Genomic DNA, 16546 nt, shown 5'->3' with positions numbered 1-16546 from the left:
CTAAAGGGGCCCTGTGACAAGAAAAGTGGAAACAGACATTTTACACAGGCATGTAGTGATAGGACAACCAGGAATGACTTTAAAACGAAAGAGGGCAGGTTTAAATTAGACGTTAGGAAGAAATTCTTTGCCATGAGGGTGGTAAAACACTGGAACAGGTTGTCCAGAGAGGTTGTGGGTGCCCCATCCCTGGAATTCTTCAAGACCAGATTGGATGGAGCTTTAAGCAATCTGGTCTAGTGGAAGATGTACCTGACCATGACAGGAAGGTTGGAATCAGGTGATCATTCAGCTTCCTTCCACATCAAACTATTCTATGTTCCTGTGATTTGAAACATGGGGTTAAAATTTCCAAGGAAATTTTCATCCTTTGTCCTATGAGACCTCTGGCCATCAGATGGCTTTCCTCTTCTAAGGTGGCTGATATATCTAAGAGTGTGTCTTAGTTTAACATGACACAAAGGCTTGCTAAAGAGGGTGGCACAGGAAAAACCAAACTCCTCCCTCCTAGTTATTACAACTTCGAAATTAAGAGGCTTCAGGGAAAAAGGTGTGAAAAAGAAAATAACAACTCTTTAGAAAACATATATATATATATATATGACAAAAGAGAACAAGCAACAGTATCGCAACCAAAACTTTTACTGAAAACAACCGGGTATTAAGTGTGTGGAAGCTATTATGTCATTCTTACGTCACTGCAGAAGAGGAAATAGTATTTTCCTTCTGTAAACCAGATATGAACGGCTCATGGAGACCTGCACATACTGATTATGCTGAGGCTGAATTTCAAAATAAAAAGTCAGTCTCTGTTGATCATGTACAGAGTAACATGGAGTCTGAAGAAGAAAGCAAGGAAAGATTTAACTGTAGTAAAGAGTTTTCATAGTGTTATCAAGTAGTGCAGAGGGTAATAATTTTAAAAAAAACCTCAAAAACAGATTGCACATTGAAGGGCAATAGAAATTCAGGCTTAGAACGGAAAACAGACTATATGCTGAATGGAGAAGAAACACTCTGGAAGATTCTCTGAAATTAAGTCTTTCAACTCCTTCATGTGCCTTAGATTGTTCTCATTTTTAAATCAGCTTTATCTGAGTGTATTTCACCACAGGTTAGTCTTTACAGTCATTATCTGGGCATTATCCTCTCCTCCTACCCAGCTTGTCTTGCAACAATTTTATTACATTGTTTTTTGAATCTAAGAAAGCACTGTTCAAATATTTGACATTGTATACAGACTAATTTCTAGTCCTACCTCTTTCTCATGCTCCTGTTCATCAGTCATCAGAAATGTTATTGTTAGTGAAGAGTTTCTTCACTACTCTCTGTTCAAAGACTAGGAAAAAGAAAGCAACAGAAAGATTTCCCAACTGTCTAATTTTTTTCAGTATAAAAGCCAGAAGGAAACTTCCCTTACTAAAAGCACCAAGTAATCTTTAAGGAATCCATTAGAAAAAATTCCTTTTGCAATGCCGGGATGCAGGGGCTATGTCACTTGGGCTTGGTTAGGACTTGACCGTGTAATCCCCAACCATATGTATAACTTTGCTTTGCAAATAAGTCTGGCAAAATCTGCAAATGCAAGTATGAACTGTGCAATTAGCTCTATAGACTGTTGTGTTGTTATGCAAGAGTTGAAGCATGGCTCAATTTATCTACAGGTATGCTTACAAAATCAGTCATATTTGAAGGCATCTTACTCTGCCTGGAATTCCTTTGCTGCTGCATCAGCCCCTTTTTAGCATCGTTCCACAGACACAATATGAATGTTTCTTCAACATAGAAGACCCATGCTTTGAAACTATTATGAAAGCTATTGAGATGAAGAGAGTTTCTTTCTATTTTCATTCCTCTACTTCTCACACCTCCTACTTTTTCCCTAACATGGGAACACCACAAGTTGTCTCAGAAACATATTCACTGAGCAGCAAGCTGTCCAATGCAGGCATTTTGCATGAACGTAATAGCTGTACACAACAATGATGCAATGTTGATCAAAATTAGTAGCTGAAAGTTTGTTTGCTTAGAACAAAAATCACCAGTTTATACAGCTTATGAAAAACAGGACTATAAAACTATTTCTACTATAAATTTTCTACATCTATTACACAAGTTCACATTTTTAAGGGAAAAACAAGTTCACTTTCTATAGATTTCTGCATTAGCTGCGTCAATTAAATGAATCTTTCCACTAATAAAATTAGCCTTGATCCTGTAAACAATTTTTAAATACTTGTGTTATGTACTTTTAATTCCAAATTATATACAATACTTGCAACATTCTTGTGGGAAGTCACAAAACTGTTATTAATACATGATTCTGATTCATGTTGTGCAAAGACATCTCCTGTTCTTTGGAATAATTTGATGCTCATAGCACCAACTTCTCATAGCTCCTCAACTATAGCAGCAACTTAAAAGCATCAAGATCCTCTTGAAGAAAATCTTCTGTTCCTTGTTTTTACATCTTTTTTTTTTTTCATTTTCACTCTGTGATTTGGACAAATTCACTCGAATAAACAGACACTTTCTCAGTTTACACAGCTCCATACGTGCAATTATATTTAAAAGACAGATAAAATAAACATGAAGGGTTTTGAATTCTCAGGTATGAAGCAGATCTAAATTTTCATGTCTTTCACCCATTATTTGGGGTTTATTTTGGACACTAGGAATAACCCGGTCTCCCTTGTAAGGTGTGGTCTCTGACACAGTGCAACTGACCAAATGTTGCACTAATGATTCTGCTAGGTGATCAGTTGGTCATTTTATGAAAAATAGGGTTTTGGACACTACCAAAAGCACAATAGTGTGCTGGAAGGACCAAATTTCTTGATCTGTCATTTCTATTCTAATTGTAGCATATTTCACACAGGTCAGTCTTTAAAAGCATTTAGCACATCACATTTAGCCTCAAAGTATGCTTAAACAGTTCTCATATCTCATTAAAAAAGAAATCATTCCCAATTTCATTTTCCCTACAGAAAAAAAATCTATTGAATGTTATGTCTTGTTTTTTAGGACATAATTGTCCTCTTTAAAAGCTGGAACACTGTGCTACAACTCAGACTGGATGTATATTTATTGCTCATGTATAAACCACAATTTTATAGGAAAAGCTCATGCGGAAAAAAAATAACATAAATGAGCATATTCATTTTATAAAGTACAGTATTAAAAATATAAATCAAAATCAATGAGAGATAGCCTAATTTTATGGTTAAAGCAACTTAAAATATATCAGTATTTTGGGGGAGGAAGAATAGTTTTACATCCAGTTAAAGTGGTATTATTCATTAGAATCTAACATTCTAAATTCTGAGAAATAACAAATTGTGGAAACGGTATATAATTTCCTTTCTATAATAAGATATATTTCAATCTGTAATTAGTAATTCTACCATAGGTCACAAAGTGCAGATGTATACAATATTGAAATTCACAGAAGTGCTTCAGACGCAAAAACTTTAGTGATCCAAAGTTTGGGGCTGCAAGAGTTTGAAGTTTCTATGCCATAGCACACAAGCTATCCAATGGGTTAGAACTGTTCTTTCTTTAAAAATACTAACATAAGCTAAAATAACTTTAAAACCTGAATATGATTAGGGGTTCTTTGTGCTTAAAATCAGTCTACCAGTAACAAAGTGTTAAAATAGCCTTGGCCAGAATCAGGTATGACCTTCTTTTTATACTTTCAGAGGAAACCTCTCCTGTTTTAGTCAGGACAGTCAAGTAAATTAATTTAAGATTTTTTAATATTTCTCAAACCAGGTTTAAATTGTCACCTACAAGCCACATGACATCAATCACGTATTCAACTGTAAAGCAAGAGGCAACACTGCACAAGGCCGGTCAGAGCTATCTGAACCAGAGTTTGCTAGCAGAAACTAGCAATGCAGAAGGGAAAGCCTTGGAAAAGCAATCAACTGACAGATAACCACGAACTGAATCCAACATCTAGCCAACACCTGTATCACTTATAAAAGAGGGATCTCATTTTTAAGTCTAGTAAGATCATTATTCTCAATAAATAAATGACCATGAAAGCAAATCCTGGGTTAGAAACCTAAATAAAACTGAAGATAATAGAAAAGCTCCTTAGGTTGAAGGCAGTGTCTGGATGTAATAAGGGGACCATGCAGAATTGAAAGGAGAAATCTGGAAAAACTCAGAAGTGCAATTTGTTAAAGTGTTTTAATTCCCTTCCCATGACACAGCAGGGAGCCAAACAAAATCTTCTTGCATTAGAGGATGGGATGACACCAACAGGGTTTGTTCCTGTGAATCAAATAATCACCCAAATTTCCATCTGATAATCATTTAACATTATCCAAGTGTTAATCTTCAAGGAAAGGAATCAACAGTCATTTCTTAGGGGGAAAAAATGGGAAAGTGGAATAGAAGTTTTTTATCAGGAGAAATACTGAGTATTCTTAAATCCTTCCTAAAAATATTCCTTTAGGCAATCTTCATCTTCACAGATAAAAATGAAAAAAGAAAAGGACAAAAAATCTGCATTCAGCATAACACATTTATAGAAGTAGGTAAGAAGCAAAAGTTCTCTCATGCATAATTTTCTGCATAATATTAAAAGTGGTGTGATTACATTTATGGTAATTGATAAGGTCCTTAGCTAATAAAGATCAGGGGTCAGCAGTTTAAAAGTAACAGTGGAACTTACTTTCCCCACAAAACAAAACCAAAGCAAAACAACAAAGCAACAAACAAAACCATAGAGCAGGTATATTCTTGACTTATTGTGTTTTCTAGGACATGGATTTCTTTTTGTTTACTTCTGTATGATGCCATACCTTGTATTTTTTTCCCTTTATTTTCTTCCTAATTCCCATTATTTCTTTCGCCTCACATCACACTTCTGTAGAAGAGTTAAGTTTGCAGGTGGGAGATAATGATCTGTGAAGAATTGCAGGTAAAAGTATAGAAAACAGAAAGATTCAAAAATTATACACTTTAATACATTGCCAGTTATCTCAATTTTAATGTAAGTTCTGTGATATTTGCCTTTTTTCCTTTCAAGCTTGGGCTGCCATAAATCAAAATCTATTATAAGAATCACAGTGCACTTTTAACTAAAATTCCAGACATTTCTAGCCCTCATAACTGAAAAGAAACCACAATCAAAGCCAAAAAACTCCTCAAACTTCAGAAGAGCAAAAGGACTAAAGGCCTTGGAGTTCCTTAAGCATCTGAGCTTCTGCAGTGACATGCTTGCCTCTAGGGACATCTTCCCACTGGGGAACTTGCAGGACCTGCATAAACTCAGAACAATAAAATTTATGCACACACACATATTAATGAATGACAGAGTAGCCACCGGAGGATCTACACTGATGTAATTCCACTAGTATTTTTTTTTCTAGGTGGACAAACTCTAGCAATGACCCATTGTTTACACTTCTTCATTAAAAGCTGTTGGCTCTTCAAGCAATTCCACTCTATGGATGATGGCATCTTTAGAGAACTCACATTAACCAAGAACTGAAATCTCTACTTTCTTCCAGTTGCATACCTTTTAGAAGCTATACAGTTTTCTATCAGCAGATGGCCATGTCGTTTTACAGCAATTTTCCCCTTCTGATTCTTTGGATTAAATGTTAAAAAGACAAAAGATCATAGCCAGCCCAATGTGATTTCTTTATGTATTTCTGTCTTGTATTTCCATCACAAGGTCAAGCTTTCTTTTAAAGATTACTTAGGTAAGGTTTTTCTGCAGGCATTCAATAAATTTTAAGTGTTAACTGCAACATTTCTTAATGATAAAGTTATAGCTAAATATTAAGAAGAAAAATCACAGTCAGGTATTAGTACAAGAGGACTGCTAGCTGCTTTCAGATTCTTGAGGTTTTTCAGAAATCCACCTGAAAACAAAGAAAACCCAGGAATTTTCTTTGGTATTATTCTGCTTTGAACTGTAGTAGCAAAAAGACTTCAGAAAACTGTTCCTCACACGAGTAAAATATCTGGTTGGTAATATACTCAGCTGTGATACAGAAAGCTTCGATCTGAGATCTGTGGTTCCTGCTGACAGCAGATCCTATCTCACGTCTAGAAAACTTCCTTAGGACAACACCATATCCAGGAAACATTTTAATTTTTATATATACTTTCTTCTTAGAGTCACGAGCCATTGGTATGGGGCACGGTGTTTGCTGTAAATTCTCATCAGGCTGAAGAAAGACACCAGACATATGTCAGGGAATGCTTGTGCTTTTATTGTATCGTTGCCATAATTCTGGTAGCCAGCTCACTATTCAGACCAAATGGTGTTGGCTAACAAATTATTACATTCTACACTTAAATTCTTACAATACATTTTCTCAAAAGTGGTGGCTAACAAGCCCTTAATTTTATACAGTACACTTGAATAAGTTCTCAATTCCCACAACACACTTCTCAAAGGTGCTGGCTACCAAACCACAACACATGACCAAAGGTGCTGGCTCAATATACGCCACTTCTCAAAGATGTTGGTTAACAAGGCAAAACACACTTCCACAAGCTCCCCACTCCCACAACAAACTTCAATACAGACTATGGAGTAGAACATGATAGCCACACTTTGCCCAGACAAAGCAAGGGAGGAGAGCAATAAAGGTGAAAAAGAGAGAAAGAGAACGAAGATCACCAGTTCTTAGATATTGCATTCGTCCTGCCACCTGGTGGACCAGAGCTGGGCTAAACAATAAGAGTGTAAGAGAAAGAGAGAAAAAAGTCAGTGAGGGAGTTGGATCAGCTTTATTTTATAGTTAACCTGGTGCATGTCTCTTATGCAAACTAGATTTTTTGTGTTTATTCTCATATATAGAGAAACATATTTAGAGAATAGTTTCCCTCAGAAGGATAGACTGGATTATGGCACTTAGTGCCATGGTTTAGTTGATATGCTGGTGTTAGGTCATAGGTTGGACTCGGATGATCTCAGAGGTCTTAATAATTAATTCTGTGATTCTTTGATTCTCCATGTTATTACATTGTTCCAACAAGTCAATGTCCTTCCTGAGCTGGGGACCCCAGAGCTGTGTGCGGCACTCCAGGAGGGGTCTCACCAGAACAGAGAAGAGAGGCAGAATCCCCTCCCTCAACCTGCTGGCCAAACTGCTGTTGATGCAGCCCAGGATACGATTTGCTTTCTGGGTTTTCTGGCCAGCGCACATCTGCTGGCTCTTCTCCAGCCTCTCATCCCCCAGCACCTCCATGTCCTTCTTGTCAGGGCTGTTCTTGATCTGTCCATCCCCCAGCCTTTATCGATACCAGATCACCTCAGGTATTTCCCAACTGCCTTCAATGGAGCGACATAAGCTTCACAAGCCATGGTGCACTGTACATTTTGCTTACAGGGTGATGTCTTCAGAAAATGTGGAAATCATGGGTTTGCCTTCATGTTAGCATATCTGGGCTTACAGCTGCCAAATGGTGACAGCTGAATACTCACAAGAGCTATCTTTTAAGAACACAGAAAAGCAAATAAAGGAGTATGCCAGCTTCAGCTGGGATAAGAGTTAATTTCTTCCCAGTAGCTAGTACAGTGCTGTGTTTTGGATTCAGAATGGGAATAATGTTGATAACACACTGATGTTTTGGTTTTTGCTAAGTCATGTTTATCGTAAGTCAAGAACTTTTTTTCGTGTCTCATGCTCTGCCAGTGAGGAAGTACACAAAAGAAAAACTGAGAGTGAGCACAGCTCGGACAGGTGACCCAAACTGGCCAAGGGGATATTCCACACCATACAACGTTATGCTCATCATATAAACTGGGGGATTTGCATGGAAGCAGAGTTGATCTGGGTTCAGTGACAGGGTCTGGCATCAGTCAGTGAGTGGTGAGAAATTGTATCATGCACCACTTGTTCAGTTTTTTTATTTTCCCTTTTAATTATCATTAATATTATTATTTACTATTATTATTATATTTTACTTTGTTTTCAACTGTTCTTATCTCAACCTATAATTTTTACACCACTTGTTCAGTTTTTTTATTTTCCCTTTTAATTATCATTAATATTATTATTTACTATTATTATTATATTTTACTTTGTTTTCAGCTGTTCTTATCTCAACCTATAATTTTTACTTTTGATTCTCCTGCTCATTCTGCTGGAGTAGGGAGAGAGAGCAGAGGTTGAACGACCTTCTGCATGATACCTAGTTGCCAGTTTGGCTTAAATCACAAGGAGGCAATTCCCTTAGTAGATTTTTCTAAGCTTTGCTGAGTTACTACAAATTTCGACTTTTCTATTACAGATCTCTTTGGCAAGCTACCCCTATTTCCCATTCATCTGTGACAGTGCCCTTCTCTCCTATTAAGCTTTAAGGAACTCCACCAGAGCAGAGAACTTTGCCGTGACCCTTTCACCCCTTACAGCATCTGCCGGAAATGAGCTAAAAGTTTCTTTGTAAAAGGGGAGGAGGGGAAAAAAAAGATAGTCAAATTACATCGAATAGATGTTAGTGTGGTACATTAAAAGACAGACAACTCTTAATATTATTAACAAATTAGAGGACTGAAATAAACCACACTTCTTATAAAATACAAGTCTGTTATGGTTTAGCTACATTTATTCATAATGTGGTTTTGGAGAAACACGGAGGACCCCCCCTCCCCAAGACGGGGGTGGGGATGGAGGAGGGGTCCCGCTGGGAAAATGCTGCGAGAACTTAAGAGAATGAAGCTGCTGGCACAACGGTAGCTCGCTCTCTCTTTGTCCTGGGGCTGTGGCTCGGAGTAGTTCAGCATCCGACCACTGTAGCCGCCCCATCGGGACCTGCTGCGCTGCCGCCGCCCGCCCGCCCGCTGCTCCGTGCTCCAGTTTCCCGGATCCTGCACCACTTCGGGGATGCGCCGCCAGCTGCTGTGGCTTGCCTGCTGTAGCTGCTTCGCTGTCGCCAGCCGGGGAAGTCCCCTTTGTGTGCGCGGTGCGCTTTTCTGCCCACAGCGCCCCGGCGCCGCTGCGGCCGCAGCCATACCCCTGCCCGGGGCCGCCGCTCTGCGGGGCCGCCGCCATTGGCGCCGCTCGCGCAGCCGCGACTGCCCCGCCTGTGCCGCGACCACGTGACCGCGCGGGGGCTGCGTCGCCGTCCCGGCGGAGTGGAGGTTGTGGGGTGATTTTGGTGACATGTTTTTTTAAATGTTATTGCTTAATTGTTGTTTTGTTCTGTTTTGTTCTCCGTTTTTGCAAAGTTATTATGCAGTTTTCTACTCCACTGGAACACTTCATAATTTCAAAAATTTTCGTAATTTTTGGGGGGAGAGGACCTTCCATCGGAGGTCCCGCCTCCTGGGACACGCTGTGATTAAACCAAGGCAAGGTTTGCAGAAACCCAAACCCCTCATTTATTATCTTTTTAGCCCCTTGTTGTCTGCATAATATCTCATAAGTTGTGAGGAGATGGTGAAATGTCATGCCCACTGAGCAACTACCATTTGTTTCAGGGAAAAAAACCCAACCTGTCAATTATCTTTGTATTTCCTATGGTCGTAAACTATGTCCTTGTCTGGGAATTTTGCATGTGAGGTTGATTACTTATATGATGTTATGCCAAGTTATGTTTGCACCTCTCCCTAAAGGTCTCATCATGTTATGCTTCTATGGGAAATGCCACATCTATTAGTGGTGACAGATGAAGGGTATTTCTGTTAGTCAGGTAGCAACACCAAGAGCTTATGATACCCCCATCCCATGGGTGCCTGACTGAGCTTAGGCTGTAGCTGTTTCATGCCATTATGGCCCACAGTGGAGGAACAGTAATGAGGGAAACCCTACCACTCATCACACTGCTCTGTTTGTTATTGGCCCTTTGGTTATTGCTTAAAGGCAGGCTAACAGGAGCTCACCCTTCCTTCCTTGCTTCCTTGCTTCCTTCTTTGTTTCCTTGCTTCCTTCCTTGTTTCCTTGCTTCCTTCCTTGTTTCCTTGCTTCCTTCCTTCCAGTATTCACATTAGAAAATTTCCTCTGGCCATATTTTTATTTGACATATTTCATATATTCAACAGCATTTACAAGCCACACGTATTTTAGGTAAAATGATTTTTAATTATCGTCAAGTTCTCCAAAGAAGGCAACTACATGTGCATTTACTTAATCTTTCTATTTCTCAGTTGCAGTTTGTCCTTCATTCACTGCTCACCTACTGTCTCAGATGGTGCCTTCTACTCTCCCTTGATATCAAATGCATGAAAACCTTGCAAATTTTCCAAAATATAGAAAAACAACCCAAACCCATGCAGTCTGATTTGTTTTGTTTGTACCTCTTAAGTAAGAATTTCCCATTTGGAGACGTGCATAATCTGAGCACAGGCAAAAGAGCTAGCAAATCCAAATTTCTACTCAATTTCCCTAGCTCATCTTCAACATCTCTTCTCCTATTTGCCCACCGGACAGTGTGCCAGAATTAAAGGAGTTTCCTATTATGCACAAAGTATCAATAATCTTACCCTGCTGTCCAGCCAGCCAGAACCATAGGCTGGCTGGACAGGGAAGGCGATACAGTGTTGAGAGATTCAATTCTTTCTTCATTCAGTCCTTTTTCATGTGTATTTAGATTGGAAAAATACGAAAACTCTCTATCATAAAAATACCACAGTAAAGTGACAATTTACTATATAAGACAACTTGGAAGAGTTTATGACGTGTTTTGAAGTAAAACTTCTTCTCTAAATGTAAGAAACTATTTAGAAAGTTTAGGGTCCCATGCAGGATGGACTGAAATGATGCGAAAACTCAATACCAACCTAAGTGTGTTACGTGAAAGGAGGGAGTTAAGATTTTGCCTGTCGATGCCTCCAAAAAAGTCATGACCCTTGTGTCTGACCTGTCAGTCAGCGTCTCATAATGAGATTGTTCACCAACAGATACACAATATCAGAGGGTGATTCGACTGCCTTGGTGGGGGGAGGGAGGAGGGTGTGCTGAGCCAACAACATGAAGACTCTTCGGCAGGCCCTGTCAAGGTATTATCGGCTGCTGGCAACTGAAAAGACTCGATCTAATAGTTCATGGAATAACACGCTTTATTAGTACCAATTGTGACAGGTTAATAAGGTCTGTGTCATTGGTGATAGGATCTGGCTGTAAAAATATGTTTAAAAGCAATCTACTGATATATATTGAGGAAGCACAAGCTCTAATCCTAAAAGCAGTATTTAACATGCCTAGAGTATAATTCTTACCCAAGGCACATCCCTGTAGGTAGAGAAGGTAAGCTCAGCCCATCGACAGGTCCCAGCAGTTTCGTTGGAGTCTTCTCCAGCTTTCCCCCTATCCTCAACTTACTTTTGTATTATTTCTTTATGTTTAGGTGGAGCTTGAGTGGCTGTAGTCATAAATGCCTTTTGTTTCTGTTATGTGTAAAGTTCTCTCACCCTACGTAATGGAAGGGGGGTAGTTGTGGCTTGGCATCTGAAGAGGGGGTTTCAACATGTTGTTAGCTCAGCAGTGGAACACCTTGATTCTCCCTTCGCTGACAGGTACTGTACGGTCTCATGACCATGACAGTACCACAATGTTCCTCTTCCTGCTGGGATTTGAATGGAGGGGGCCACGTAGTCTCCATTCCACTCTCTGTTCCCTTCCTCTGAGCAGATGATTATCACTGTATGGAGAGCATGTGGACCTCATTCCATCCAGTTGCATCTGCTTTTACCCTAGAATTCTTAGCCTCCTCTAAATTTTAACCCTATCCATCATCCCACAAAGTGTTTTAATTATACAAAACCAAGCAATGATCTCAAGTAATGCCACTTCTAAAAATGTGCTAGGGAAAACTGGAGATCCCATACAAGCAGGATGCTATAGTATTAAATTGGATGCAACCAGAATTTCTATAGAGAAATACAACTGCAAATCCAGAAATGCCAAGGTACTGTATGGTGTCAAACTTATGAGTGTTGGTTTAATTTTACATCGGTTGAACCCCTTACTGTGACATGGCTGTGGCAATATTGGACCGTGGATTGCCTTGACTTTCTAATTTCCTGTAATTGTGCCACTGAAATTCTGATAAAGCAACATTCTCTGTATTAATACCCTTGTTATTTCTTGTCCAGCCAAATACTGTAATAAGAAGCCAATTATGCAATGGTATAAAGAGACATTCTGGAATGATACAAAGGAAAGTCTGTACTGATAACTAATGAAATAGCAAGTTGGGAATCTGATGGCATATATTCTCTAAAATAATTCTAATTAAAACAAAATATGGAAGTTTTAAATAAAATATTTGAAACTTCCAAAGGGGGGAAGTTGCTGTCTTCAAGCTGAATTATCTGTTTCCAGGCTGAATTTTCTCACCTTTTGTAAATGTAACTGATGTCATCAGGTAACTTCTACAATAGAAGTTACTTAATAAAGAAGAGAACTATGTGTGTCAAGCACTGTGTAAGATTACATCACATCATTAAGTAGACAGAGCTTATGTATTAGACAGGTGGGTTCATGAAAATTTTGCTGTATAAAACATTTTTATCCTTTGGCATGCTTGATTTGTAGAAACCTCCACAATGCACCCTGCACAGAATATATGATGTTTTCTTTCTAAACTAGACTCTGTGTTTGTGGCTAGAGACCTCCCAAAATCAGCGACAAGGAGAATTCCACAAGGAATTCTATGGCATAGGAAATCTCCTTAATTTTACCAGAGGTGATTTTTTTTTCAAAAGCTGAAGCAGAAGGGTAAGGAGAATACTATGGAAAACTCAACATTACATGGACCGTATTTTTTTTCACTGGAACAAATGAAAAGGAAAAGGAGAAATGTATTTTGTGTTGAAACAGACATTCCATTTAACTGGAAATAAAAGGCTTTCCTTCTGTGACAGTTTTGGGAAATGGCCTTGGAAAGGTTTTCAGGACAGGGACAATTGGTTTCCCATGGGATTGACACTTGCTCTGGATCACTTCCCAGCTTTGCAATGAATGCCTTAACCACCAAGATATCATCTCAATAACTGATACCCTGGTCTACAGACATAGTCACTGGACACAGGAAAAGCTACAAGAACCATTCCCAGAACCAATCACCATGCTGCTGACCTCCTGTATGTGCCTTGGCAAGCTTCACTTTCCCCTGAAAGGAATCTTCATTTTCCATCATCCCTCCTCTGCAGCTCAGGACAGTTAAGCAAGGAAAAACCTTCATGGCTTTGGCTAGAAGTGGTTGGAGGTAATGAGGAGAGATGGAAGGGAAGGGCTGTATTCAACAGCAGAATGAGCAAGGGAGAAATGATGATTTAAAGGCAAAGCTCCTGGGCCTTTGAATCTGTTATGCAGAGAAACACCATCTCCACCCAGCCCAGACAGCCTGGTTGGCTCTGTTACAAAGACCACAGACCACCAGTGCAGCCTCTCCTGTTGGCATAATGCAGACAGCTGCACCCATCAGAGATGGGTTCCTGTTTGCAGAGAGGAAGTTCTCCCTATGTCTAGCTCTGTTTAATGAGGTTGCAGTGGACTTAAATTTATTTTGTTTTTTTCAACTTATTATGTCAGGCATTGTTTTCAGCTGAATTCTTTTTTATATACTTGAACATGTACTATTCAGAACAAAAATTTTTTGCTTGTTTTCCAAGCAACATGGTGGATACTAAGGTGGGGGCAACTTTCTGAGATAATGACTCCTGAACTGTGCTTCATGGTGTTGGTTATTCTGCTGAGAATGTGGTGTACTGACAGTTGTGATAGCAAAATTCCTCAGCTTCTCAAGTTCTGCTACTGCAAATGAATGTTGTGAGCTACAATGAATAATTTCATGCATCTGAATGTTTTGGACTGTTCTGCAGTCCAAATGTAGGTCTTTGAAAGGGACAAGGTCACATACAAGTCTACTAAAGAGTTAGCTAAAAATAACACAAAGAATAACATTTCTCTAGACTAAAGAACTCTCAGTTTCAGAAAAGCTACACTATTAAGAAGTATATCCTTATTATGATTTGTGGAATACCTATGAAAATATGTTTGAAATAATTTGAAAAATGTAAAAAAAATTCAATTTGTGTGCAATGTCTAGAAAGAGGGTCAGGCCACAGACTTGTAGCAGGCAGAATAAACAGGCTGCAGGTGTTTGCATCTTGTTTTCTGACTTGGAGTAAATTGGACTTCAAAACCAAAGCAAGCAAGGAAAGACTTTTATGAAGAAACTACAAAAGAATGAAAATTCCTGCTAAATGATTTTCAAATAAACCAAATAATTAAAGAATGGTAAAAGAGGAAGAGGCTCAATCACTAATTAGATAAGGTATGGTCTTCTAGAGGCAGCAATTGTTCAGAAGATTTCAGAAAAACCATAAACAAGATGCTTTGTTTTGTCCATGACAGGGATTGTGCAAAGTTGGAGTTCTTGATGTTGCATGTCCTGCTTTGTCTGTCTATATATGGCCATATATTCAAACTTGACAGAATGGGTGAAGATAAAAGCAGATTTAGATTTTTCCCCTCAATAAGACTATAGTTTTCAACTGAACCATTGAGATCTATATCCACTCCTAAGACAAAAGACATAGAGCTCTACATGCAGACGATACACTGTGATTCAGTTTCAGGAGTGATTTAAGTAGGCATTGGAATGTTTTGAGTCAAGAACAGAAATCTCTTTGTTACAAATCCATGACATAGCTCTGAAGGAGATGCCAGAGTGGCAGTGGAATGGAGTGACAATTGTGATATCAATGTTACAAGGCAGTTGAATTAGTCATGAAGTATTTTTATTTTCCTTCTCATTTATCTGTTTGTCTTTAATTTAAGTGAACGATCTTTTTCTATACTCACTATATATGTCTCATGACTAAGTTATCACTTCTTTGTTTCACCGATGCGTACAGGTGGAACTGAAAAGAGAATTAGTTCATTTTTTCACTGTTATTATGGGCCAGATTGTCTGTATATCTAAAACTCCCACTAAAGGTAGCACAAGGTAGGAATGTCAAAGAATACGGGATACGGTTTTAGTTATGAAAATTTAACAAGTCTTATCTGGAGAGTTTTATAAACCACTAGTGCCCAAAAGAAACAGACTATCATTATGGAAAATGATAACATCATAACTCATCTTGTTGCACTGGACAATTTTAATAAAAAAGGAATAATTAAGACCCTCTAAATATTGCATACACTATGCTCACATACAAGCTATTTACTAAAAGAGATTTCAAGCTGGTATTCTGATATGTTGTGTCAATGCAGTCACCACTCTATTTTACTGTTATTAAAGATAAACCAGAAACAAGCACTCCATATTTTTTCCTCTGTATGACTTTATAACGCCTCTTCCTCCCTCCCTGGAAGAGGAATAAAGTTGAAGTGAGAAGGGACATCCCGTACCGAGAAAGACCAGGGCATGGGGTGGAGTTGGGGTAGAGCCACAGTTACTGGTGTATATATATAACCTCAGTTATTGGCATGTGAATGTAGTCACTCCCTATATTCCTCAAAATTGCTTAGATAGGGATGCTCCAGAGAACTAGTGCTTTTTCTTTGCATCAGTAATTGTAACACTGTAGATAGATTCTGAAAACTGGTAGTACTCAAAAGGTCTGCTTAAAAGGTCTTGGAGGCTGAAAGCCAAAAAGGATGTCAGACGGATTCACCTCTCCAGTTCCTGCCCTGTGGTTTGGCACTGGAGGCATGGGGCTCTGGGACTGGCACTGTGATAGCAAAGGGCAGCTGTTGGTGTATGTAGGAGCTTTCTTGAGCTACTGTTCCATGCACCTCTGACACATCCTGGAGCACACTAAGCTGGACAGAGGCTCTGCAATGCCAAGTGTTCCCATCAGAGGGGCAAACAACCAAGGTTTCAGCTTCCAGGAGCTTTTATGTCCTCACTTTTCATTATTGAAATTTTGTTGCTTTAAGGGGGGAGAATTTTTTTTCAAAGCTCATCTTGTCCCACCAGATAAAGTAGGAAATGACTGACTGAGTCCTGTGAGCATGATGCTGTCTTCAGTTTAAAACAAATAAATGAAAATTGAACACTCCCTACCCCCACTGTCAGCCCTTCAAGAATTTTAAAAGGAGAGTTGCACCTTCAGTGAAGTGAGCAGCCAAACTCTGCTTCTGGCCCACACACATTGCCACAAGTCTACACTGATTGGCCAAGACATCACCATAACCACGTTTCCAAATTAGATTAGGCCTTTTGATCAAAGGACTGGGGACATTTAAGCAAGGCCGTAATTTCTTAATTATACATATACAATTTGATTGGAGTAAGATTTAACACAGTGACATTCAATACTTTCATGCCAAGGGAAACAGATTCTCACTGATTCCATGGCCCTGAGCTAAAAGGAACCACAGATGCTGAAAGAAAAGTAATAAAAATAATGACTGTAGAAAAGGCATCCTACCAAATACCCAGTTTAAGCAAAATTTGAGGATGAAAGTGATAAACAGCTGACTAGAAAGGCATGCCTTTATGTAATTTTTTAAATCAGTGTCACTTAACGATGAACAAGCTCACCTCTAAAACCATTAGAGAAAGAAAAAATGCCTCCCTCTTTCTCAGTGCAGGTAAGCAGAAGAGAAAAAAGCAG

The sequence above is a fragment of the Pipra filicauda genome, unplaced genomic scaffold, assembly GCF_003945595.2.
Source record: "Pipra filicauda isolate LSUMZ 115617 unplaced genomic scaffold, ASM394559v2 scaffold37_size4185640_pilon, whole genome shotgun sequence".
Classification (NCBI taxonomy): Eukaryota; Metazoa; Chordata; class Aves; order Passeriformes; family Pipridae; genus Pipra; species Pipra filicauda.
Note: the sequence above shows the minus strand (reverse complement) of the source record.